The sequence below is a fragment of the Chenopodium album genome, chromosome 8, assembly GCF_948465745.1.
Source record: "Chenopodium album chromosome 8, dcCheAlbu1.1, whole genome shotgun sequence".
Taxonomy (NCBI): Eukaryota; Viridiplantae; Streptophyta; class Magnoliopsida; order Caryophyllales; family Amaranthaceae; genus Chenopodium; species Chenopodium album.
The window spans coordinates 59,273,430-59,298,258 of record NC_137841.1 but is presented as its reverse complement, the minus strand read 5'-3'; the positions used below and the strand labels follow the sequence as shown (position 1 = coordinate 59,298,258).

The window sequence follows — 24,829 nt, the reverse complement described above, 5'->3', positions numbered from 1 at the left end:
GTACTAAGGAGTTCTATTCAGAACTTCACTCAAGAGGCCGACGAAACTTTATACGAGGCTTGGGAGAGGTTCAAGGATCTATAGAGAGAATGCCCCCACCACAATCTAGCACAATGGCAATTGATCCAAGCTTTCTACAATGGAATTGGAAACTCATTTAGATCGTATCTAGATTCTGCAGCTAGTGGGAGATTCATGAATTTAAATGTGGACGATGCAGGACAGGTTATCAAAGATATGACAATACACTATTCCTAATACGGGAATCCGAGAGGGTTTACAAATAAAGGAAAACATAATGTCCATTCCGTATACTTTTTGCAAGCTCAATTAACGTCTATTTGTAAAAATTTAGATAATCTTACTACTACTCCTAACTCTGTAGCTAATGTTTCTGTTGTTGCTAACAATGAAGCTTTTTGTGAAAATTGTGGAATTGTAGGGCATTGGGAGCAAGATTGTAGGAGTTATATGGAACAAGTTAATGCCTTCCAAACCTATAGGCAAAATAACCCATATTCAAATTCTTATAATCCTGGTTACCGGAACCATCCATATCTTTCGTACCGGAGTACCAATGTACAAAACCCTCCACCTCCGCAACAACCACAGCAGCAACCCCTACCACAGCAGAAATATTAGCATCCAAATTCTGGCCAGAAAAGCCAAGCACAACCCGCATCATCTTCTGACCCTGCCATGATAGAAATTAGAGCAATGCTTACTAATATGCAAAAGCACATGGAGAGTAGGGATGTGCAAATTGATTCTATTTTAGTCCACAATAAAATCATGGATAATCAAATTGCACAACTTTCATCTACCCTACAATCCCATCAGCACGGAGCTCTACCATCACAACCTATCCATCCTACCGATCATGCCAATGCAATCACTCTAAGGAGTGGTTCACATTATGATGGACCTCCTATGTCAAAGGAAGATGGACCATTTCCTGATCCAGATTCCTCTATACCAAACGCTAATCCTGCTAACCCTCCAGGGCTACAAACAGATACTAACCCTTCTAATGCTTCTTTGCAGGGTAAATCTCAGGATAAGGGAGGAGATGTGTAGAGCCCAGTTATCAAACTACCGTTCCCTAATAGACAATTGAAGAGTAAGTTTGATTAACAATTTGGTAAGTTCTTAGAGGTTGTGAAAAACCTGCAGGTAACAGTTCCTTTCACTGATTTAATCACTCAGGTTCCTGCATATGTGTAGGGAATAATTTCAAGCCTTTAAAAATCCCACTAGCTTGAACCCCACTGTGATCATACACTAAAGTACGGTGGCGTCCAAAAGGGAAGAAGATAGAGCAAAAGAGTCGCCAACAAGTTTTTAAGGAACTTGTAAACCGTTCACGAGGTGAAGGTTACACCCCTTAACGATCCAAGAGATCGTCAACTCCATAAGGTCATGAACCAAAATAGGGTTCGGGGATGAAGGTACAAATCCAACCTAAAAGAGATTGAACCTGCCCTAATAATAGGCCTCTATTTTATTCTGCTCGTATTCATGTGCGCTTTCTGATTAACATACAATCAATAGGTTAACCCTAAACCTGTTTAATCTATGTTGGTTGAATATAATTTACAAATAAACTATCATTGGCGATCACTTGAAATTATAATCACAATTAACCTAACAAGATTATTAATTATCTTATTAAGCGTGGTTGCAAGTACCAATTCCCTTTAAACATGCAATAAAAGGTGATCAAGCAATAACAATATAAAATAATATGTGTCAAGCAACATAATAAATAATCAACATCATTAATAATAATAATTTCAATCATAATTATAATCATGTTAAAGCATAGCAAGATCCTAGGCATGATACTAACAAGATTAATAACAAACCCTAGCATGTCACTAAGCAATAAAAATCAAATCTTTAACCCTAACATGATACTAACAATCATAAGTATTAGGAAGAATATAGGAAGCATCGTAGCAATCATACTTGATATTAAAATTACCCTAGACATGATACTAGGAATCATTATAACAATCTAAACATGACATCTACATCGTAATATCAATTAAAGCATTAAAGTACTTACTTGGATGCCTCGTACCTCTTTCTAATAACAAAATACACGCGTTAGTAACTTCAAGGAAAATAATAATCAAAACAATCAAATTAAATAATTGAAAGAGAGATTTGGGACCAAACCCTCAGAAATTAAAACCTTTCACGTCTAGGGCGAAGGCAACTTCGAATATGACTAGGTGTATCAATATCTTGCGAATGCGGAATTTTGTATTCGAGAAAACAAAGTTTTAGAAAAGAAAGAATGATTTTTTAAGAAGAGAATTGAAGATTCTTGGTGAATGAATATTGATAATCCCTCCATGAAAACGGAGTTTTTGATACGATATTTATAGAGAAAATCATCCAAAAAAGATAATTTATCAAAACAGAGTCTGAAGACCACAAAACCACTTTGGCGCCAGACCTGGCTCATTGGCGCCAGGACCAGTGGCTAGCGCCAGGCGCCAATGCTGGCGTCTGGCGCCAATCCTGGTTCCAGGCGCCAAGGCCTGGGGTTGGACGCCAAATCGGCTTTCAACGCGTTTTCGAAAATCTGATAAACTTACCGTACTGGAAGATAAAATAATATAATTTCAGTCGAAAATGCAATTTAATCTAATTAAAACTCTGAAGAGTCCTAATTGAATTAAGAATGATAAGAACCTTCTAGAATGTTCTAGAAGACTAAAAACCATTCCTAATTGCATTAAGAATGATAAATCATATTAGGCCCTCCCCTAGATCATTAGGCCGTACTTAAAACTCAAACCGGGCCCAGTTTAGTAAATTGGCCATAAATTCCTCAATATTCATCGGAATTGGGCTTATAATATATCGTTGGAAAGGTCTTTGCAAGCCCCATCCAACTACACAACTATTGGACCCATATCATGGACCAACCAAACTGGATTGGCTGTTTTCTTAAAATAAAGTTTTCAAAAACAGGAAGAAGAGAAAAAGAAATAAAACTTTCCGCAACACTAGACCTTTCCACACTTTCGTTTCATTCGATTATGATTCGACGTGAAAGGCACTCATCACCGGGTTTGGTTTTGGAGAGACACAAATGGGTGTCTACAGAAGCCCCCACTTTGACTGAGTTTGGAGAAACGCAAGTTTCGAAAACGAAAGCCAAAGTATCGATTGGGACGGAGAATGATTCAGAACGTTCTGCGATCCTAAATCAATCTTGTAACGCCGATACCTGCAAAACTAGCATTAGTTAAACAGATAAAAGAGTTAAGAAACGCGTATCTTGCACCGTCGAGCACACGTCTCTGAAAGTAACCACATGTTGCCGCTTTGCTGCTGTTGTTTTGACGACCTCCTGCAAGCTAGAGAATGCCATCCCGCTTGAAAACTGCTACGCCTTGTAACTGCTTCCAAATTAGAAGATTGCTTCGCCTGAAACTATCCTCTCCGCTGTGATAATATTCCACGTCCAAGGGAATATCATCGAAAATTATTTCTCTTGAAATAATTCTCATCCGCATTATGATCATCTTCCATGCCTCAGGAACTATGATCGATGACAATTTCGCCCTGAAATTACCTTCAGTTGTTCATGACAACTTTCCGCCGACGATATCTTCTCTTGAAGTCATCCCCATTTAATGCGATAATTTCCTAAAGGAAAATACCGAAGATCCACGCCTGTCGATCTTTAAAAGTTCGCCTGAACTTTGCTTTTGTTATGCCTGTACGTCGGCGCTCTTTTGCTTTGAACCTGTATGTCGGTGCCCTTTGCTCTTGAACCTATATGTCGGTGCCTTTTGCTCTTGAACCTATATGTCGGTGCCTTTTGTTAATGAGCCAATGCTTAGGCGCTTTAAGCTAAGTGAGACGATCTTTTCATCAAGTCGATCACTTTACGTAATCAAGCCGATTACCTAATCATGTCAAATTGCTTAGAGGGGCTAACTGGCGTACCAAGGAACCTAAAATATATTGCAGAAGGCTAGCACAACCCCAACAGGTGGCTGGCTGCTTTGGCGTCGCTGAAAAACAATCAGCGTCAGCCATATGGAATTAGCGCCATGCGCTGAAATTGGCGTCTGGCGCCAAGCACAGAATGTGACGCCAATGCCTAGGGACTGGCGTCAGCACGGGAATCACTTTAAATTCCCGTTTCATTTCTTGCTCTGGTTTGTTGCGAACGCTGCTCGAAAGAAGTCGAAACTTCAATTGATCGTTGCTCATTCGTTTCTCAACCGAATTTGCTCAAATTGGTTGCAAATCAAAGCTCTTCTCATCCATATTCCCGATCTATGTAAGTTTTCCTCCAACTCACACCGGTTTTTATGAATTATTGGCATATTCATTCACGAATTTCATGAAAATTCGAAACTTACAATGCTCAATTTGCTTTTTTTTATCAAGTTTTATGCCATGAAATTGCTTGTTTATGTTTGTATATTGCTTTGGGAGTAATTTGAGACTTGTTTGACTCAATTTGGTGAAGAAATGAGCAATCCGCCATTGTTGGACCTCTTAAGGTCGTGAAGAACAATGTGGCTTGTTCTTGATGTTTTTGCTAGCAATTCTCGTTCAATTTGTCACAATAATCACTATAGTGTTGCAAGAAATTGTTTGATTGCTTGAAAAAATGCTGTCATACTCAATTTGAATTTGTGCTCTGTTTTAGTACTACGTACTCTGTTTTTGCGAACATAGTATCATGCGGCTAGGCAAACCTTAGATACTATAGAACCTTAATTTATGATGATTCTGCACAATGTAGCATGGCTAGACAAAGAGGCTCAGGTTCACGGTCCCGAAACACTAGACGGGAGCATGAGCCCGTGGAGGACGACACCACACCGTCCACTTCGCTTGGTCTGTTCCCAGAGTGGGATGAGCAGACCTTGTTCTTTTCCCCTGTCCACCACATTTCTGAGAGGGTGAGACGGGGAACCGAGCTTGGGAGGACACGGCATCACGGCTCTGGCTGTGATGGTCTAGGCGATTTGTATAGGATGCACATCGCCAGAGATCGAGAAACGAGACTCCTATGGGAGTCTTGCGGACTGGTTGCCTTGTTCGAGACCTCCGAGGCTATGGTTGCCTCCAGCGGGGGTCACCACGTAGTACGCGCTCTGGTGGAGTTCTTCTGGGACACCACCAACACTTTTCATTTTCCATGGGGCGAGATGATGGTCACTCCTACAAACTTCAGTCTCATCACAGAACTGGAGTTTTCTTCTGTACCGCTGCCATTCGACGGCGGTATCGATGTATTTTCTCTAGAGGTCGAGGAGTTATTGGGGCCGATTGCTGTTCGGGCCCGAGCTGAGGTCGAGACGACTCAGTTCAGCGCTAGAGGGATTCGCCGCTCGACGCTGGCAGCGGCTCTTGATGACGATGCAACCACCCGAGAGCAGCGGGTGCGCATCTTTGTGCTGATGTTGTTGTCAGGGACACTCTCCCCCGACAGGGGTAGTAGGGCATTGCTTTACTACCTCCCTGCTATTCGCGATCTCCAGCGGATCGGGACTTATGACTGGGCCAGCTTGGCCTACACTGACTTCGTTCGCGCACCGAGGGACTCGTGTCGCCATCGGTCCTTTAGGACGAACGTGGCTCTGTCTGCTTTCTGGAAAGTCGTAGAGGTAAACATTATTCCCTATAAAGTTTATCCCTACATGTTAGGCAGCATTTACTCATGCTTTAGCTTTTTTTTGTAGATCTGGTTCTATGAGTACTTTCCTTCCATTGCGCCGGCGAGACCATCGCCGAGGGGGTATCCGGTGAGCGCCTCTTGGGGCGGCCACCATGTGAACCTGTCTACTGCACGTGTCCGGAGTCGGATCATCTCGGTACGACTTTTAGTGTTTATCTTGCTCTTCTGTGATGTTTTAGACATGTTCTTACCCGATTGGTATTTTTTATAGGGACCTGAGGTAGTATACCGACCGTGGGGCGGTTGGACAGTCCCTGGATTAGCCGCACAATACTCTGTTGAGCGCCGCTACTTTCTAGGGACCTACGGAGCGGTTGTGTACTTAGGAGAAAGAGTTGCTAGACAGCACTCCTCCGATGCTTTTGTCGTTCCTGCTCCTCCACCACGTCACATGTTCGACGAGAGAGAGTTTTCGAGCATGGATGAGGAGTCTGGTTCCCTCTGGTGGTCCCATGTGATCCTTGGGCGGAGTTATGCTGAGGAGCTACTTCCTTTGTTGGCTCCAGCCCCTGTACCGGCCGAGGATGTGAGGGTAAGATCCTTAACTTTTTGTTTTTCGCTGAGTAGCCCCCAAGTAATACCTTGTTGATTTCTTTCTGTTTCATCAGGATGGTCCCACTGAGTTTGTGCCACCTCGTATGTCCATCAACTACCAGGGGATGTACGGGCCGATCGAGGAGATGATTTCTCCGGCTCCTGAGGGCGAGCGCTTTGTGGAGCGGTCGATTCCTCGTCACCAGACTAGGGTAAGCCTAGTTCTAATTCAGAATCTTGTATTCAGTTATCATGCATTTTACTGATTTACTTTTCCTTGACAGTTCTCACACGAGGTGGTTTCGGCTATGGCACGATGTATAGATGCCTTCCGGAGCCAACTCGTTCGGATGAGGAATGCAGCTACCAGTCGTCGAGACGACGCGGTCCGAGAGGTGACTTTTCTTTACTATTATTTTCTGCACTATGCTTCAGTTTTTACCTTGTTTCTGATTTAATTCTTTTTGCAGGGTCAGCCGATTGCTTCTCACACCCGTACGAGGCCTGAGGGGCGGAGAGAGCCGGCGAGGTCTAGCTCGAGACGTCGTCGCACTTCGTCCGGAGGTAGAGGTGGTCGTTCTGAGGCTGCTCGAGCCGACGTTGCTAAGGGCTCAGGGTCTTCTTCTGAGGGTGCTCCTGCTGCACCGGTAGGAGAAGCTACCTCGGCTTTCAGAGGTGGTGGGATGCACGAGGTTGGCTCGTCATCGCAGCAACCTCCGCGGTCTCAGCCTCAGGTTGACCTTGGCTGGAGTGGTCTTGTTTTGAGTTTCCCTCCTCCTACGGAGGCTGGAGCTGGTGCTGAGGCCGGAGCTGGTGAAGAGGTGACTCCTCGGACGGCGCAGTTTTATGGCATGATGGGCCTACGTCCTCCGGCGCCGTAGTTTGCTTCTGTATATGTTTTTTTTTTTTTTTTTTGACTTTTTATAGAACTTTGCCTTTGACTTATTATTTAGACACTTTTTACTTTATGTTGTGTTATTGTAAATTCATTATTATCTATTATTATGTTAGTGTGTGCAAATGTGAAAACAATTTTGCGCAAAAATTCCGTCATTTTTATTATTGATGGAGGGTATTATTCGACTCTCTCCCCCAAAAAGAAAATATAAAGGAGAAAATAAAACGGAGAAAAAAGCTGATATTCGAAAATTAATATAAAATTCAAAAATAATTTGCTATATTTAATTAATTAAGAAGAGGATAGAAAGATATTTAGAAGAAATTAAAACGGGGCCATAAAGCCATTAACTGACTCCAATTTAATATCAAAACGCAAACTGAGCACGCGCGACTGTCTTGCTGACTTGGCGCCAGCTGGCGCCAGCCTGTGGCGCGTGGCGCCAGGCGCCAGGCGCTACAAATAGCGTGTGGCGCCATAAGCTGTTGTGTGACGCCAATATCGGGGTTATGACGTCAATGGACGCTGACTCCATATTTCATTCAGATTGAAATTCCTCGTAATTTGTGCATAAATAGCCCCCTGCTCAGCCGATTATTCACAAAATTCCAGCGAAAAAATTATTCTTCTCTTTTAAAAAAAAATAATTATCATGTCTTTAGCCACTAAAACTTTCACCCAATATTCTCATGAATGGTGTCGATCTCTTAATGCTAGAGAAAGAAAAGAATTGGATTTATTTCACTTGGGGGGAATTTATGGCATTAAAGGGGTAGATCTAGACATAGACTTCATACATACCGCTTTAGAACATTGGAACATTGATACGCATTGTTTTAGAATAGGGTATGATGAAATTAGCCCTTTGCCAGAGGAATTTGGTGCTATTTTAGGCTTCCCTGCAATAGACCTGGTAGTAATCCCCAGGGTAGATGCATATTACTATAAGGATTTTGAGCGCTTCTTTAACTTGAAGGAAAGGGATTTATCAAAAATAGTAGATGGCAATGTAGTGAACTTGAAAGAATTCGCACGCTATTATTTTGATAAACCGCTTTCTGGATCTTTTCACATATATAGAAGAAGGGCGTTCTTATTCTGCATGCTTAATCAATATTGTCTTAGTAGTGGTAAAATTAATGATGGACAATCAATTATAACCACTGTGCTAGAACAGATTGAATCAGGGAGAAATCCAATGCCATTGATAGTTGGAGAGACTATGCATAGTCTAGATGAATTGAAAAGGGACCCAAAAGCACCTCTTCGCGGCTCTCCAATTTTATTACAGGTAGAAAAATAATATTTTTAATTATAGAAATTAAAAAATATATTTTTGTATTGTAATATTAATTTATTTGCATTGAATTTTTTTTTTTTTTTTTTTTTTTTTAATTTTTTTTTTATACAGATGTGGCTAATGGAGAGGCTAGGATTAATTAGCCCTCCGGACGACATTGAAAATTATACGCCCACTTGCTTTGTGAGAAGGAAGAAACGCATTCCTAAAATTGGGCGCCATGGGTGGAAGAAATTCTTTGAATCACGTGATTTTGCTATCAAGTGGGTCATCCCATGGTGGAAAATAAAAAGGATGGTTGGTGTTAACAAGCAACCTTTCTGCCGTCTTCCAAGTTTGTCTCGCATGACATATTATTACCCCTGCAGAGTAAAAAGACAATATGGTTTGCTTCAAAATATTCCTTCCGGGGATCTTCGTCCTCCCTATGAGTATCCCATATCTCAAGAAGTAGACAAATTTGACACTTACTGGAGCGCTAGACCTTTATGGGAAGTGATTACCCAAAAGGTTCCCCCTTCTTTACCTAATGATGTAAAGAAGTGGTTGTTGAAGAAGTCTTCCATTGATCAAGGTAGAGCTGACGTGAAGAATCGTCTAGGTGACAGGGTGACACCAGTCAAGGAACGCTTAGGTGCAAGAATTGAGTTCAAAACACCTACAATGCCTAAGAAGAAGAATACTACTAAAGACAAGAGGAAAAGGAAAGCTACAGACAAGAAGGCTTGGGTGGAAAAGAAGCATGGGGTGCTAGCTGAAGGAGAAACAATCTATTCTAAAATTGAATGTAGGTCCTCTAAAGGATGCCTACTGGCTAAAGTAATGGATGAAGAGGAGGAAACGGAAAAGAACTGGAAAAGGGCAAAGAAGGAGAAGAAAGACTAGAACATTGCTTATCTTTAGATTTATTAGGTTCTTAATTTTTATTTAAAGTTAATTTATTTCAACCTTATTTAAATTCCATTAACAATGCAATTTTATTTCATTAATGAAATTTCAGCTTTCAATTAAATTGTTACTTTAAATTTATTTTATTAAAGCAATGAAAAACCGAAAAGAAATTAATTTTCCAGAAATTCTTCGAGTACGGAAGTCGAAAATTTTCCGAAAAACACCGAAATTCGCCCAGATTTTATGACTCAATTGGCGTCAGTAACTTCAGATTGGCGCCAGGTATTGAGATCTGGCGCCAGGCGCCAACTCCATCGTCTGGCGCTAATGGCTTTTGGCTGGCGCCAGACTCTGTTCTGTGATGCCAATAATTTTCCGACTTTTTGTTGACTTTTGTTGATTCTGGAACGCGGAGATATCGAAAAATAAAGTGGCCGCACCCGTAATGGGTTGCCTACGTATCCTTTCCTAAGGAATCAGGCCGAACGTAGCTCTCTTGAGTGTCCTACTCAAGTAATTATGGGTATTATTTTTTAAGTTGGTCAAGATTGGTCATGTTTGAGAATTCATTGCCATCCATGTCAGTTAATTTTGCTGCACCACCTGACAGGATTGTTTTGACAATGTAGGGGCCAGACCAATTAGGTCTAAACTTTCCCCTTGGATCTAAAACATTTTTTCTTAGCGCTTTTAATACCAAATCTCCTACTTTGATATTTCTTGTCTTGACCTTCTTATTAAAATGTCTAGCCATACGAGTTTGATAGCACTGAGTGTGATGTAGAGCTTCTAGTCGTTTTTCGTCGAGTAGGATCAATTCTTCATATCGTGCCCTAGTCCATTCGACTTCATCGAGTTTACTTTCTAGCGCAATATGCAGAGATGGTATTTCTAGTTCGACAGGTTGTACGACATCCATTCCATATACCAAAGAAAATGGTGTATTTCCTTTTGACGTACGGATTGACGTGCGATAACCCCACAATGCAAAGTGAAGCTTGTCAGGCCAATCCTTATAATTTTCTGTCATTTTCTCGATGATAATCTTTAAATACTTATTAGCTGCCTCGACTGCTCCGTTTGCTTGAGGTCTATAAGGGGACGAATGATGATGTTGGATACCGTATTTGTGTAGCAAATCTTCACATTCGGCTTGAAAGTGAGTTCCATTGTCACTTATCATTTCATGTGGGACTCCATATCGACAAATGATATTCCTCTCGATAAAGAGTGCTACATGTTTTGCAGTGAGTTTAACATATGATTGCGCTTCAACCCACTTTGTAAAGTAATCAATTGCTACTAGAATAAATTCGTGGCCTCCTGTCCCTGGAGGAGTGATCTTGCCAATTATGTCAATTCCCCATGTAGAGAATGGCCAAGGTGACGTGTAGGTGTAGAGCAAAGATAGAGGAACGTGCTGTAAATTGGCATAAATTTGACACTTAGGGCATCTTTTCACATATTGATGGCAGTCCCTATTCATGGTAGTCCAATAATACCCTTCTCGCATTATTTTCTAGACTAACATTTTGCCATTTATATGAGTTCCACAGATTCCTTCGTGGACCATTCTCATTATTCTTTGTGCATCCACCTTCCCTACACATAGGAGAGCTCGACCTTTAGGTACCCTTTTATGTAGCTCGTTGTCTATGAGTACATATTGAGAGGCCAAAAGTCTCAAGGCTCGTTTTGTTCTTTTGTCAGCATGAGGAGGGTATTCTCCATTGGTGACGTAGTTGAGAATGTCTGTGTACCATGGTTCTTCTTCTTGTTCTTCATCTTCATCTTGGACTGGATTGTCGTCTTCTATAGCCTGTATATATGCTGGTTTGTGCCTTTTTTCGATAGTTAGAGGCATTTGCTCGATATCCGTGGGAATCCTAACCATTGAGGCTAATCTTTCCAAGGCATCGGCAAATTGGTTTTCCTCTCTAGGTAGATATGTGTATTGTACCTTCTCTAACTGATTGGTAAGAGTTTCCAGATAGGTTTGATAAGGGGCTAGGCTTTCGCTCCTTACTTTCCACTTTTTAGATATTTGATTGATGATTAGAGAGGAATCTCCGAATATCCTTAACTTCTTTACTCCCAATGCCAGAGCTGTTTCAAGGCCTACCACACATGCTTCATATTCAGCAGCATTGTTGGTAACGTCGAAATCAAGCTTTATTGAGATTGGGACATGTTCTTCCTTAGGTGATACTAGTAGCACTCCGACACCACATCCCTTTTGGTTTGAGGCTCCGTCGAAATACAAGGTCCAAGTATCATCTTCGGTGACCATCAAATCTTCATCTGGAAATTCATTGTCCTGTATTGGTGTTGAGTCTTCTATTGGAAAATATGCCAGAAAGTCTCACACCACAGATCCTTTAATAGCTTTTTGTGGCATAAACCGCACATCGAACTGGGCTAAGTTGACTATCCATCTTGAAATACGTCCATTGAGTGTTGATTTTTTGAACAAGTATTTGAGTGGATCTAATCGAGATATCACGAAAACGGTATGCACCAACATGTAATGTCTCAACTTAGTTGTGGCCCACACCAAAGCGAGGCACAATTTCTCGAGTGGTGTATAGCGTGTTTCGTATTCGAGCATCTTTTTACTTAAGTAATAGATTGCATTCTCTTTGTTCTCTACCTCTTGTGCTAGCATGGCTCCCATTGTCTCCTTGGTAACCGTCAAGTATAACCTAAGAGGTATTCCGGGAAGTGCTGGCGCTAATACGGGAGGATTTGCGAGATAGGCTTTGATCCGGTCAAAGGCTTTTTGACACTCATCATCCCATATTACTGGTATGTTCTTCTTGAGCTTTTTGAAGATTGGTTCACATATCGTTGTTAGTTTTGATATGAACCTACTTATGTATTGCAACGGCCAATGAATCCTCGAATCTGTTTCTCGGTCTTGGGCGGTGGCATTGACATGATTGCTTTAATCTTGGTTGGATCTATCTCTATCCCTCTAGAGCTTATGACGTACCCCAAGAGCTTGCCTGAGGTGAATCCAAAAGCACATTTTGATGGATTCAACCTCATATTGTATTTTCTTAACCTTTCGAAAAATTTTCTTAAGGCTACTTGATGGCTTGGACGATCCTTTGATTTCACAATCATGTCGTCGACATATACTTCAACTTCTTGGTGCATCATGTCATGAAGCAAGGCAGTTGCTGCACGTTGGTAAGTAGCACCTGCGTTTTTCAACCCAAATGGCATTACCGTGTAACAGTAAGTGCCCCATGGTGTGATGAAAGTTGTCTTCTCCATGTCTTCTTCCGCCATGAGAATCTGATTGTACCCTGCGTATCCGTCCATGAATGAGAGAAACGCGTGATTTGCTGTGTTGTCTACCAGAATATCGATGTGTGGCAAAGGGAAGTCGTCCTTTGGACTTGCCTTATTTAGATCTCGATAGTCGACACACATCCTTACCCTTCTGTCTATCTTTGGAACTGGGACGACGTTGGCGACCCATTCGGGGTATTTGGATACCTTGATGAAACCTGCAGTTATTTGTTTTTGAACTTCTTCTTTTATTTTAAGTGCTACGTCGGGTTTCATTCGACGCAACTTTTGTTTTACAGGTTTCATTCCTGGGATTAATGGTATAGTGTGTTGAGCTATTTCTCTGTTAATGCCTGGCATATCTTCATATGACCAAGCAAATACATCGATAAATTCTTTAAGCAAGTTAATCAAATCGGTTCTTTCTTGTTTATTCAATGTTAGTCCGATTTTAACTTCTCTTTTATGAGTTGAATCATTTGAGATGTCAACTGTTTCAGTCTCTTCAATTACTGGTGTTTTCTTTTCAAGTGTTTCCATTGCTTTAATAAATTCTTTATCTTTTTCATCGTTAGCTAAGTAATATTCGTCATCTTGGGTTAGGGAAGAACACGAGAAGTAAGAAGAATGAGCGATATTATTGTACTTTGAGATCATTACATAAAAGAGTGATATGTCCTCAGGGACTGGATCACTAACTATCCTAGGAGAAGAAATAGGAAGGGGAGCGTTATAGCTAAAGATTTAGAAGGTTCTAAAGGGAAAGACTCTGACTCAGACTCTGACTCTGACTCCGACGATTCTTCAAACATCGGCCCTTGCCCTGTCGTGATCAATATCTTCCTTCCACTCGGAGTAGTCACCTTGATAGTCTTGCGCCACCCTTGCAATAATCCTTCAGCTGGAGTAATTAGCTTTGAGGGGTCAAAGTTTTCGCTTTGTAGGACCGTTTGAATGAGTGAAGAGTTGTCTTCCTCATAAACTGACTCATTCTTTTCTCGCCCAAACAGTAATCCCATGACGTTAAAGTCAAAGCATGGGGGTGCTTTCTCCTTATAAACGGGAGTTGGGATTTTGTCAATGAAGTAGCAATCCAAGAAAATCTCGAATCCTGGTTGTTGTATGCCATTTACAACAAATGGTTCGGGAAATTCATGGCATGGATAGTCCTCTCCTTATTTTATAAACTGACTATTAAGCGTAAGGGGGTACTGATCCATTGGAATTGCTTTCTTTTGAATACGAGCGTCCCTATGTGCTTTCAGTTTATCCTGGGCTCGCTTGAGATCTTTCCGAGTCAGTTTGAAACCAAGTCCGAAAGTATCTAGCTTAGGGAGGCCAGGTGACTCTATAGATTTTGCTATCCCCTTCTTCTTTCCTAAGGTCATCCCAGGGAAGTGTCCTTGTTTCTTTAGTATAGTGTTGATAATCATGTTGGAATGGGGGTCGTGGCAAAGAGATGTCCTTTCTTCCTCTTGGATTAAGGAGACTTCTTCGTTAAAGCCCCATAGGTCTTCATCATCTTCGTCGTGCTCCACGTTGATGATTGGATTCTCTATTGATTTGATCCTCATTGGCGAAGCATCAATGGTGATGGGGATTCCTCCAACTATGGCTTTCACTTGTTGGTGGAGAGATGAAGGGACGGCCTTTAGGTCATGGAGCCAAGGGCGTCCTAACAACAGATTAAATGAGGCTTTGATGTCTACCACTTGAAAGGTAGTAGCATGTTCTATTGCTCCTGCCGTCACATTTAGGGTTATTTTTCCAAGAGCTTGACGTCGAGTATTATCGTAAGCTCTTATTCCTTGTGTGGACGGAGTTAAATCCTCATCCTTTATGCCGAGCATCCTTGCAGTCCTAAGTGGACAGACATTAATAGCCGATCCATTGTCTACAAGAGTCATGGGAACATTCATTCTTTTGCAGACTACTGTAAGGTTTAACGCTTTGTAGTGCTTGTCACCTTCCGGGGGTAAATCTTTATCAGAGAAGGTGATTAGATTAATTGGACTAGGTAGATCACTCGTGAGGAAGTTAGCTAGTCCCTCAGGAGTGGTGTCAGAATCTATCCCGATTTTATCCAAGGCATTCATCACAGCTAACCTGTGTTCTCGAGATGTTGCCAGAAGCTTCCATACATTCATCTCGACTTTTGTCTTCTTGAATTGTTTAATGATGTCATTGTCTTCGATGATAGGTATGGGAACTTGTTGTACAGTAGGCATAGGTTGTGTTGAAACGGGAGGTTGTATTCTCCCGGATCTTGTGAGGACGTCTATTGATGAATCTTCTTCAGCCCAAATGTCGTCCGTGGTGTATGATACAGAAGGTGAAGGTCCTAATATGTCTTTTAGATAGACATCTTCTTCATCACTGTCCCATACTCCATTAACATTTATGTCCTCTTCTTGTTGAACTTGGACTAATTCCTTTCTATCAATCATTTTCTGCACCAAATCCTTGAACTTGAAGCAGTTTTCTAGGGTGTGTCCTCCTGACTGATGGTATTGACAGTAATATCTATCTGTCCTTTTTAATGATTCAAATGGTCTCGGTTCGAGAGGTTTGACCTTGCCATTCTCGGAGAGCATTTCAAACATTTGTGTATACGGGATCCCAATTGGAGTATAAACTTTATTGCTCTTCTTGGGTCTTTCGGTGACTTGTAAGGGAAAGTATTTTGCCTCATAAGTCGTTTTTACTGGTGTGAATTCTCTCTTAGGTTCTTCATCATATTCCTTGTGAAGTTCATTCAAAATTTTGAGAGTTTCATGTAACAGTTGCGATGTCTCCCTCAGATACAATGTGAGTATTCGTATCTCTACCTCATTTGCTGGTTCTGGAAGATTATCTTCGACATTGAAAAAGGTCTCTTCTTCTTCCTCTTCGACATTGGTTGCTTTGACAGGCTTAATGAGAGACGAGGGGTCAACTTCGCTTTCTTCATCGGAGATAGCCAATGTGTGAGCTAGAGGTACATTGTCAATACTCGGCTTCTTACTGGCAGGGGGCAGTGGTAGCTTGTTACTGTCAATTAGGTCTTGGATAGCTTCCTTAAGCTTCCAACAGCTTTCAGTAGAATGGCCCCTACCTTGATGATATTTGCAATGTGCATTGGGGTTCCAATTAGACGACCTCTTCTCGACTGGTGGATCTCCAAATGGTCCAATGGGAGTTATAAGACCTTTTGCATTTAATCGATCAAACGCGGTGTCATAACTCATGCCAATAGAAGTGAAGTTTCTCCTAAACGGTTTCTTTTGTCCTTGATTATTCATGGCGAGGACTTCTCCTAGATTAAAGGTGCTAACATTATTTGAGTGGGCAGTTTTGGAAGAAGAAGGATTGTCGTTCTTCTTTTCTTTCCAGCCACTGTTGGAGTTATTGTTGGCAGCTTTAGATTTAGCCAAGTCATCTTTGATATTAATCCCAATATCATAAACAGCCTTAAAGGTATGAAGGTTATTTTGATATTTAAGATGCTTAAAATATTTTTCTTGGAGGTTTTTAATGAACAGTCTCACGGACTCTTTTTCACTTGGTACCTCGATCATTTTAGCTGAGGTTTCTCTCCACTTGTTAAAGAAAGATGTGAAGCCTTCATTTTCCTTCTGTTTGAGGATTTCAAGTTTTCTATGGTCGGTTTCGACTTGAACGTTGCACTTGTACCTATCAACGAAAGCGTTTGCTATGGATTCCCAGGTAGAGGTCTTTTCTTTTTCAAGAGAAAAGAACCATTGTTGGCAAACGGTCTCGAGAGATAGCGAGAACAGAGAAGGGAAAACTTTCTTATCGATACCCTTGATACTCATTATTGTTTCAAATGCCCTTAGATGGAAGTAGGGGTTGTCGATTGCCCTAAATTTTGGGATGTCGTTGGCACTGAACTTTTGCGGAAGAAGATCTTTATCCACCGAGACCCCTTGGGATGTGAGTTCTTGAAACTTGTAGTCGCTGGACAACTTGCTTAGGCTATCTTGCATGAGGTCCATTTGTTGTTGTTTCGCGGGATCCTCGATCTTAAGTGCGAGAAGCTTCAGTGTCTCAGTTACAGTAGCCAGTTGATTCTTGAGGTCATTGACTTCTTCTTGAGTTGCCATTATGACTCTTGCTTTTCTCTTGCGGGCTATAGGTTTGTCGAAAAGTTGGACTTGTACGAAGAGGTTATCTCTGATTAATCGTCCTTCCTTTCTTGACCACGCGCTGTAAATTAAGCCAGTTTGCGCTTTAATTACTTAACTCGAATCAATTTGACTTTATGGTTTTTATTTAAAAAAAAAAAAGGGTATGTAAAAAGTATGCATATTTTAGGGAGCAATAATGTACATGTGTTTAGGGAACTTAAGTATTATTATTTATTGGAGGATTAATATCCGACTTACCCCCCTAAAAAAATGACGAAAAATGACGCGCGCACACAAGACTCTCCTAATCATGGTCAAGACATGTGTATTGGTGTGTGTATTGAGTGTAAGTGACATGCTTGGACTCTTGTATAAGACCATGGAACTTAGTGCCTAAACTCGAATATTAATTCAATTAAGCATTATTGCCAGCAAAATTAACCGAATTAAACAGGAAACTGATTAATTAGACATTAGGTGATGACTCGACAAATAATCCGAACTGTCGGCCAAGCGACAGGACTGGCGTCACAATATGGTGGTTGGCGCCAGACTTTTTAGTAAATGTCTGGCGCTACACACCATACAGTGGAGCTACAGCTCAGATTTTGGCACCAATATTGGAGCCTCGGTCTGGGACTGTTTTCGATATTATTAGTCAACTGGGGTATGCCTAAAGTCGTACTAGGTCAATTCCGATTAAAAGAAGAAAAAACCTTATTGACTCGAATTAAATAATTAATTAATTAATTAGGAAAATTTCTTTAAGTCATTAATTATAATCTCAACACAAATCAACAAACGGTTAAGAGGAGCATAAGATATATATGCACAACAAATAATGCACAATTAGTCAAGTAGGCACAATATGGTGCAATGAGTTCGCAACCTAACCATGGCTCTAGTTCTCTAAAGTTCGGGATATGGTTTAGTCAAATAGGGTCCATGGTTAATTGTCCAGATGCACCGCGTAGAAGCCTAACCGTGAAGGGTTAACGCGTGTGGATAGGACACCGCGAGTTTTTAGAAAAAACTCACTTCCATGGTTTGGTGAATTCAACCTCTCAGATGTACCCTTTGTTGCCAGGAGCGTTCAATCGGGTAGATAGAGCATGAATTCCCAAAGGGTTATGTCCATATGTAGAACACATATGGGTTTCAGAAAAATGAGAAAAAATTCAATCAGGAAGCAGGATCGAGCAAACAATACGAAAAACCGGTCGAAATTAGAACGCATATTTCTGGCTCGGTATTAGGAGGATACGACCGTCTTTGAAGCCCAAGACCGGTTAGAGCCGGTGATTAAGGGCTCGGTAAGTGATACCGGGGTAATTGGATCGAGTATTCAAGATCCGAAGAGGAGATCCAGATTGGGCCGAAGAATCGAGCCCAATCGAAATCCAAGCCTCGAAGAAGAAGCTGGGCCCGATCGGGAAAGTTTGCGCCCGATCGGGCGGGCGCGCACAAAGAAGCAGCACCAAGAAGGCGCGCCCGATCGGGTGAGCGTAAGCTCGATCGGGCGAGGCGCATCAGCAAGGGCGAAGGAAAAAAGGCGGGCCCGATCGGGCGACCTTTCGTCAGATCGGGCGCGTGTTTTTGGAAGACCTGATTGTCGAGATTGTTATTTTTCAATTAGGATTTGTTTTAGGGATGTTTAAGTATGATTTTTGTACGTAATTTTTATTACCTTCTCTTTTAGATTTTCTCTCTCTACTTAGAACATTTTCTCTCTAAAATTCTCTCAACTTTGTTCTTAACTCCATTCCTTAATCCAGATTTCTTTTGGTAACAATTTCTTCTCTTTTAATTCTAGTTATTTTCTTTAATCCTTTCATCATGTCTTGCTTTATTGTTTTGATTAGTTTAGATTTAATTATGCTTGAGTAGTTTTATTTCTAGGGTTTATGGGGGATCTAATAAATAATATGAAGGAGTAATTTGTGATTGTTGATTATCAATGCTTGATTAATTTCCTTTTGATTGATTTAATGCTATGCAATTAGGTTTGGCCAGATTTAATTGTATGAGTTTAGCAATATTAATTCGAGATTCGACATATGAGAATTGATGTTTAGGCTTAGTTTCAATAGGCGGATTAATTTATAAATGGTTAAGTCGAGATTCGAGAGATGAGATTTAATATCGGTAAATTAACTCTGTGATTATAATACGTAGCGAAAGCCCTTTATAATCTGGTTAATTGATGTTTGATAATTGCTTATTATGATTTGCCCTGGAATATTGTTTATTAGTGAACCTATGCCCTAGGTTTTCTCTTCATTGATTTATTCCCTTCATTGATTTATACCCTTCCTACTCTTACCTTTTAGTATTTAATTACCTTTTTATAACAAGTTGTTACTTGATAATTTAGATTGCATTTAATTAATTAGGAGTAAATTGACTTGTTTTCCTGTGGTTCAACCCTTCTTCCCTATCTACATAGTTAGTGGATTTAGGTTTTAGTTTTGATTAGGTGATTACGACTTGAGCCTGTCAAATTTTGGCGCCGTTGCCGAGGAAACGGTTTTATTTTTATTTTTAGATTATTTTTTGTAGTCTAGATTATCCCTTCTTTCCTCAGAGAACGTTAGTTCTTTGAGGCAATTCTCATATTTGTCTTTTTGTTCCTTGTTTATGCCCAGGTGTTCCAGATCAGGTTACATTCCATTCAATCCTATGATCGAGCGCTCGTTCCGTAGGCAAAGGAATCTTTATAGACAAATTCTGGCGGGTTCTGAGGAAGATAACAGTTGAAGAGACCCTCCCTTTGATTCTAGCGACACAGAAATTCCTTCAGATTCATAATCAGAGATGACGGCCCAAAAGAAGCTCAGTGACTACTCGCAGCCGAAGCTCACAGATTCCCGCACCTTACTCCCACTCCGGCTCTAGATGGAGTTCAATTTGAGATCAAGCCCCAATTTATCACTATGATAGAGAGGAAGCAATTTAGTGGAGCTAAGGGTGAAGATTCTAATCTTCACATTGTAGATTTCTGTTAGTATTGTAACACCATTAGACAAGTCGGGGTCACGCAGGACCAAATCAGGGAGATTCTTTTTCCCTTTTCATTATGTGGCAAAGCTAAATTATGGTTTAATGGTTGAATAGAACTGCACTTGGTATTACTGAGTGGGAAACTCTTGCTTTGAATTTCTATAATAAATATTACCCTGCAGAGAGAACAACTGTACTAAGGAGTTCTATTCAGAACTTCACTCAAGAGGCCGACGAAACTTTATACGAGGCTTGGGAGAGGTTCAAGGATCTATAGAGAGAATGCCCCCACCACAATCTAGCACAATGGCAATTGATCCAAGCTTTCTACAATGGACTTGGAAACTCATTTAGATCGTATCTAGATTCTGCAGCTAGTGGGAGATTCATGAATTTAAATGTGGACGATGCAGGACAGGTTATCAAAGATATGGCAATACACTATTCCTAATACGGGAATCCGAGAGGGTTTACAAATAAAGGAAAACATAATGTCCATTCCGTATACTTTTTGCAAGCTCAATTAACGTCTATTTGTCAAAATTTAGATAATCTTACTACTACTCCTAACTCTGTAGCTAATGTTTCTGTTGTTGCTAACAATGAAGCTTTTTGTGAAAATTGTGGAATTGTAGGGCATTGGGAGCAAGATTGTAGGAGTTATATGGAACAAGTTAATGCCTTCCAAACCTATAGGCAAAATAACCCATATTCAAATTCTTATAATCCTGGTTACCGGAACCATCCATATCTTTCGTACCGGAGTACCAATGTACAAAACCCTCCACCTCCGCAACAACCACAACAGCAACCCCCACCACAGCAGAAATATTAGCATCCAAATTCTGGCCAGAAAAGCCAAGCACAACCCTCATCATCTTCTGACCCTGCCATGATAGAAATTAGAGCAATGCTTACTAATATGCAAAAGCATATGGAGAGTAGGGATGTGCAAATTGATTCTATTTTAGTCCACAATAAAATCATGGATAATCAAATTGCACAACTTTCATCTACCCTACAATTCCATCAGCACGGAGCTCTACCATCACAACCTATCCATCCTACCGATCATGCCAATGCAATCACTCTAAGGAGTGGTTCACATTATGATGGACCTCCTATGTCAAAGGAAGATGGACCAGTTCCTGATCCAGATTCCTCTATACCAAACGCTAATCCTGCTAACCCTCCAGGGCTACAAACAGATACTAACCCTTCTAATTCTTCTTTGCAGGGTAAATCTCAGGATAAGGGAGGAGATGTGTAGAGCCCAGTTATCAAACTACCGTTCCCTAATAGACAATTGAAGAGTAAGTTTGATTAACAATTTGGTAAGTTCTTAGAGGTTGTGAAAAACCTGCAGGTAACAGTTCCTTTCACTGATTTAATCACTCAGGTTCCTGCATATGTGTAGGGAAGAAGATAGAGCAAAAGAGTCGCCAACAAGTTTTTAAGGAACTTGTAAACCGTTCACGAGGTGAAGGTTACACCCCTTAACGATCCAAGAGATCGTCAACTCCATAAGGTCATGAACCAAAATAGGGTTCGGGGATGAAGGTACAAATCCAACCTAAAAGAGATTGAACCTGCCCTAATAATAGGCCTCTACTTTATTCTGCTCGTATTCATGTGCGCTTTCTGATTAACATACAATCAATAGGTTAACCCTAAACCTGTTTAATCTATGTTGGTTGAATATAATGCACAAATAAACTATCATTGGCGATCACTTGAAATTATAATCACAATTAACCTAACAAGATTATTAATTATCTTATTAAGCGTGGTTGCAAGTACCAATTCCCTTTAAACATGCAATAAAAGGTGATCAAGCAATAACAATATAAAATAATATGTGTCAAGCAACATAATAAATAATCAACATCATTAATAATAATAATATCAATCATAATTATAATCATGTTAAAGCATAGCAAGATCCTAGGCATGATACTAACAAGATTAATAACAAACCCTAGCATGTCAGTAAGCAATAAAAATCAAATCTTTAACCCTAACATGATACTAACAATCATAAGTATTAGGAAGAATATAGGAAGCATCGTAGCAATCATACTTGATATTAAAATTACCCTAGACATGATACTAGGAATCATTATAACAATCTAAACATGACATCTACATCGTAATATCAATTAAAGCATTAAAGTACTTACTTGGATGCCTCGTACCTCTTTCTAATAACAAAATACACGCGTTAGTAACTTCAAGGAAAATAATAATCAAAACAATCAAATTAAATAATTGAAAGAGAGATTTGGGACCAAACCCTCAGAAATTAAAACCTTTCACGTCTAGGGCGAAGGCAACTTCGAATATGACTAGGTGTATCAAGATCTTGCGAATGCGGAATTTTGTATTCGAGAAAACAAAGTTTTAGAAAAGAAAGAATGATTTTTTAAGAAGAGAATTGAAGATTCTTGGTGAAAGAATATTGATAATCCCTCCATGAAAACGGAGTTTTTGATACGATATTTATAGAGAAAATCATCCAAAAAAGATAATTTATCAAAACAGAGTCTGAAGACCACAAAACCACTTTGGCGCCAGACCTGGCTCATTGGCGCCAGGACCAGTGGCTAGCGCCAGGCGCCAATGCTGGCGTCTGGCGCCAATCCTGTTCCAGCCGCCAAGGCCTGGGGTTGGACGCCAAATCGGCTTTCAACGCGTTTTCGAAAATCTGATAAACTTACCGTACTGGAAGATAAAATAATATAATTTCAGTCGAAAATGCTATTTGATCTAATTAAAACTCTGAAGAGTCCTAATTGAATTAAGAATGATAAGAACCTTCTAGAATGTTCTAGAAGAATAAAAACCATTCCTAATTGCATTAGGAATGATAAATCATATTAGGCCCTCCCCTAGATCATTAGGCCGTACTTAAAACTCAAACCGGGCCCAGTTTAGTAAATTGGCCATAAATTCCTCAATATTCATCGGAATTGGGCTTATAATATATCGTTGGAAAGGTCTTTGCAAGCCCCATCCAACTACACCACTATTGGACCCATATCATGGACCAACCAAACTGGATTGGCTGTTTTCTTAAAATAAAGTTTTCAAAAACAGGAAGAAGAGAAAAAGAAATAAAACTTTCCGCAACACTAGACCTTTCCACACTTTCGTTTCATTCGATTATGATTCGACGTGAAAGGCACTCATCACCGGGTTTGGTTTTGGGGAGACACAAATGGGTGTCTACAATATGCTAAATTCATGAAAGACATTCTAACTAGGAAAAGGGCCTTTAATGAGGTAGAAACTGTAGCTTTCACAGAGGAGTGTAGCGCCTTATTGCAAAATAAATCCCCTCCTAAATTAAAGGATCCCGGTAGTTTTTCTATCACTTATCATATAGGGAATGTTTTTATTGATAAACCTTTGTGTGATTTGGGTGCCAATGTCAGTGTTATGCCATCGTCTGTCTGTGCTAAACTTAATATGGGAGAATTAAAAGTTACTAATATAACTTTGCAAATGGCAGATCGTTCTGTAAAATACCCCTAGGTATTTTAGAGGATGTCCCTGTCAGAGTTGGTAAATTTTTTATTCCTGTTGATTTTGTTGTTTTAGACATGGCAGAGGATACACAAATATCCATTATATTAGGTAGGCCTTTCCTCCATACTGCAGGAGCCATTATTAATGTGAAAAATGGTAAACTAACCCTTTCTGTTGGTGATGATAATGTTACTTTTAATTTAGAGAAAGTTTTGAAAGGCTCTATGCTAGAGGAAAATTGTTGTTATATTGATGTAATTGATATAATGGACGATATTTTTGATGATAGCTTGCCACAGGTTCTTGCAAGGGATCCCCTGGAGGAAATTATTTGTGGGAATTTATCTGCAGATAATGCAAGCGTCTGGGGTAATGAAGTACAGGATATTGAAAGAGCTCTTTCCTTAAAAGATTTAGACCCCAAGGAGACAATGAAGGTAGTAAATTTAGTTCAGGAATCGAAACCTGCAGAGGCCAAGAAACCTGAACTAAAACCTCTCCCTTCTCATTTAAAATATATTTTTCTGGATGAACAGGAACTATACCCCGTGATCATCAGTACTACACTTAATGACCTACAAACTTCCCAACTTCTAGGGGTTCTTCAAACCCATAAGAAAGCAATTGGGTACAGTATTGATGATCTCAAGGGTATTAGCCCTGATTTTTGTATGCACAGGATACATTTAGAGGATAACTATAAGCCCTGCATTTAACCCCAAAGAAGATTGAATCCTAACATGCAAGAAGTAGTCAAGAAAGAGGTTATGAAGTTACTTGATGCAGGTATTATCTATCCTATTTCTTACTCCAAGTGGGTAAGTCATGTGCAGGTAGTGCCTAAAAAAGGTGGGATGACTGTGATCACTAATGAAATAAATGAATTAATTCCCACTAGAACTGTAACAGGGTGGCGTATGTGTATTGATTATCGTAGACTGAATATCGCCACTAAGAAGCACCACTTCCCCCTCCTCTTTATAGATCAAATGCTTGAGAAGTTAGCTAACCATAAGTTCTTTTGCTATTTGGATGGGTATTAAGGATTTTTCCAAATTCCAATTCACCCTGAAGATCAGGAAAAGACAACCTTTACATGCCCTTATGGCACTTTTTCATATCGAAGAATACCCTTTGGTTTATGTAATTCCCCCGCTACCTTTCAACGTTGTATGATGAGCATCTTTTCTGATTTCATAGATTCTATTATGTAAGTCTTTATGGATGATTTTAGCGTGTATGGTTCTTCATTTGATTCATGTCAAATAAATCTCGCTAAAATTTTAAAACGATGTGAAGAATGCAACTTAGTTCTAAACTGGGAGAAATGTCACTTTATGGTGACAGAGGGAGTAGTTCTGGGTCACATTGTATCTGACAAGGGCATACAGGTAGATAAAGCTAAGATTTCAGTGATTGAGCAATTACCTCCCCCAGTTAATGTTAAGGGATTTAGAAGTTTCTTGGGTCATGCGGGGTTTTATCGTCGCTTTATCAAAGATTTTTCTAAAATTGCTAAACTATTGACTCAGCTT

General features: G+C 40.2%; 2 non-coding genes across 2 annotated transcripts; both read right to left on the bottom strand.

Annotated features, from left to right (window-relative positions):
- On the bottom strand, positions 1 to 107 carry LOC145557144 (small nucleolar RNA R71). The gene has a single exon (XR_014092200.1). It is a non-coding gene; the product is annotated as a small nucleolar RNA R71 (small nucleolar RNA).
- Positions 108 to 19,959: 19,852 nt separating this feature from the next.
- Positions 19,960 to 20,066, bottom strand: LOC145557143 (small nucleolar RNA R71). Its single transcript, XR_014092199.1, has one exon. It is a non-coding gene; the product is annotated as a small nucleolar RNA R71 (small nucleolar RNA).
- Between the last annotated feature and the right edge of the window lie 4,763 nt (positions 20,067 to 24,829).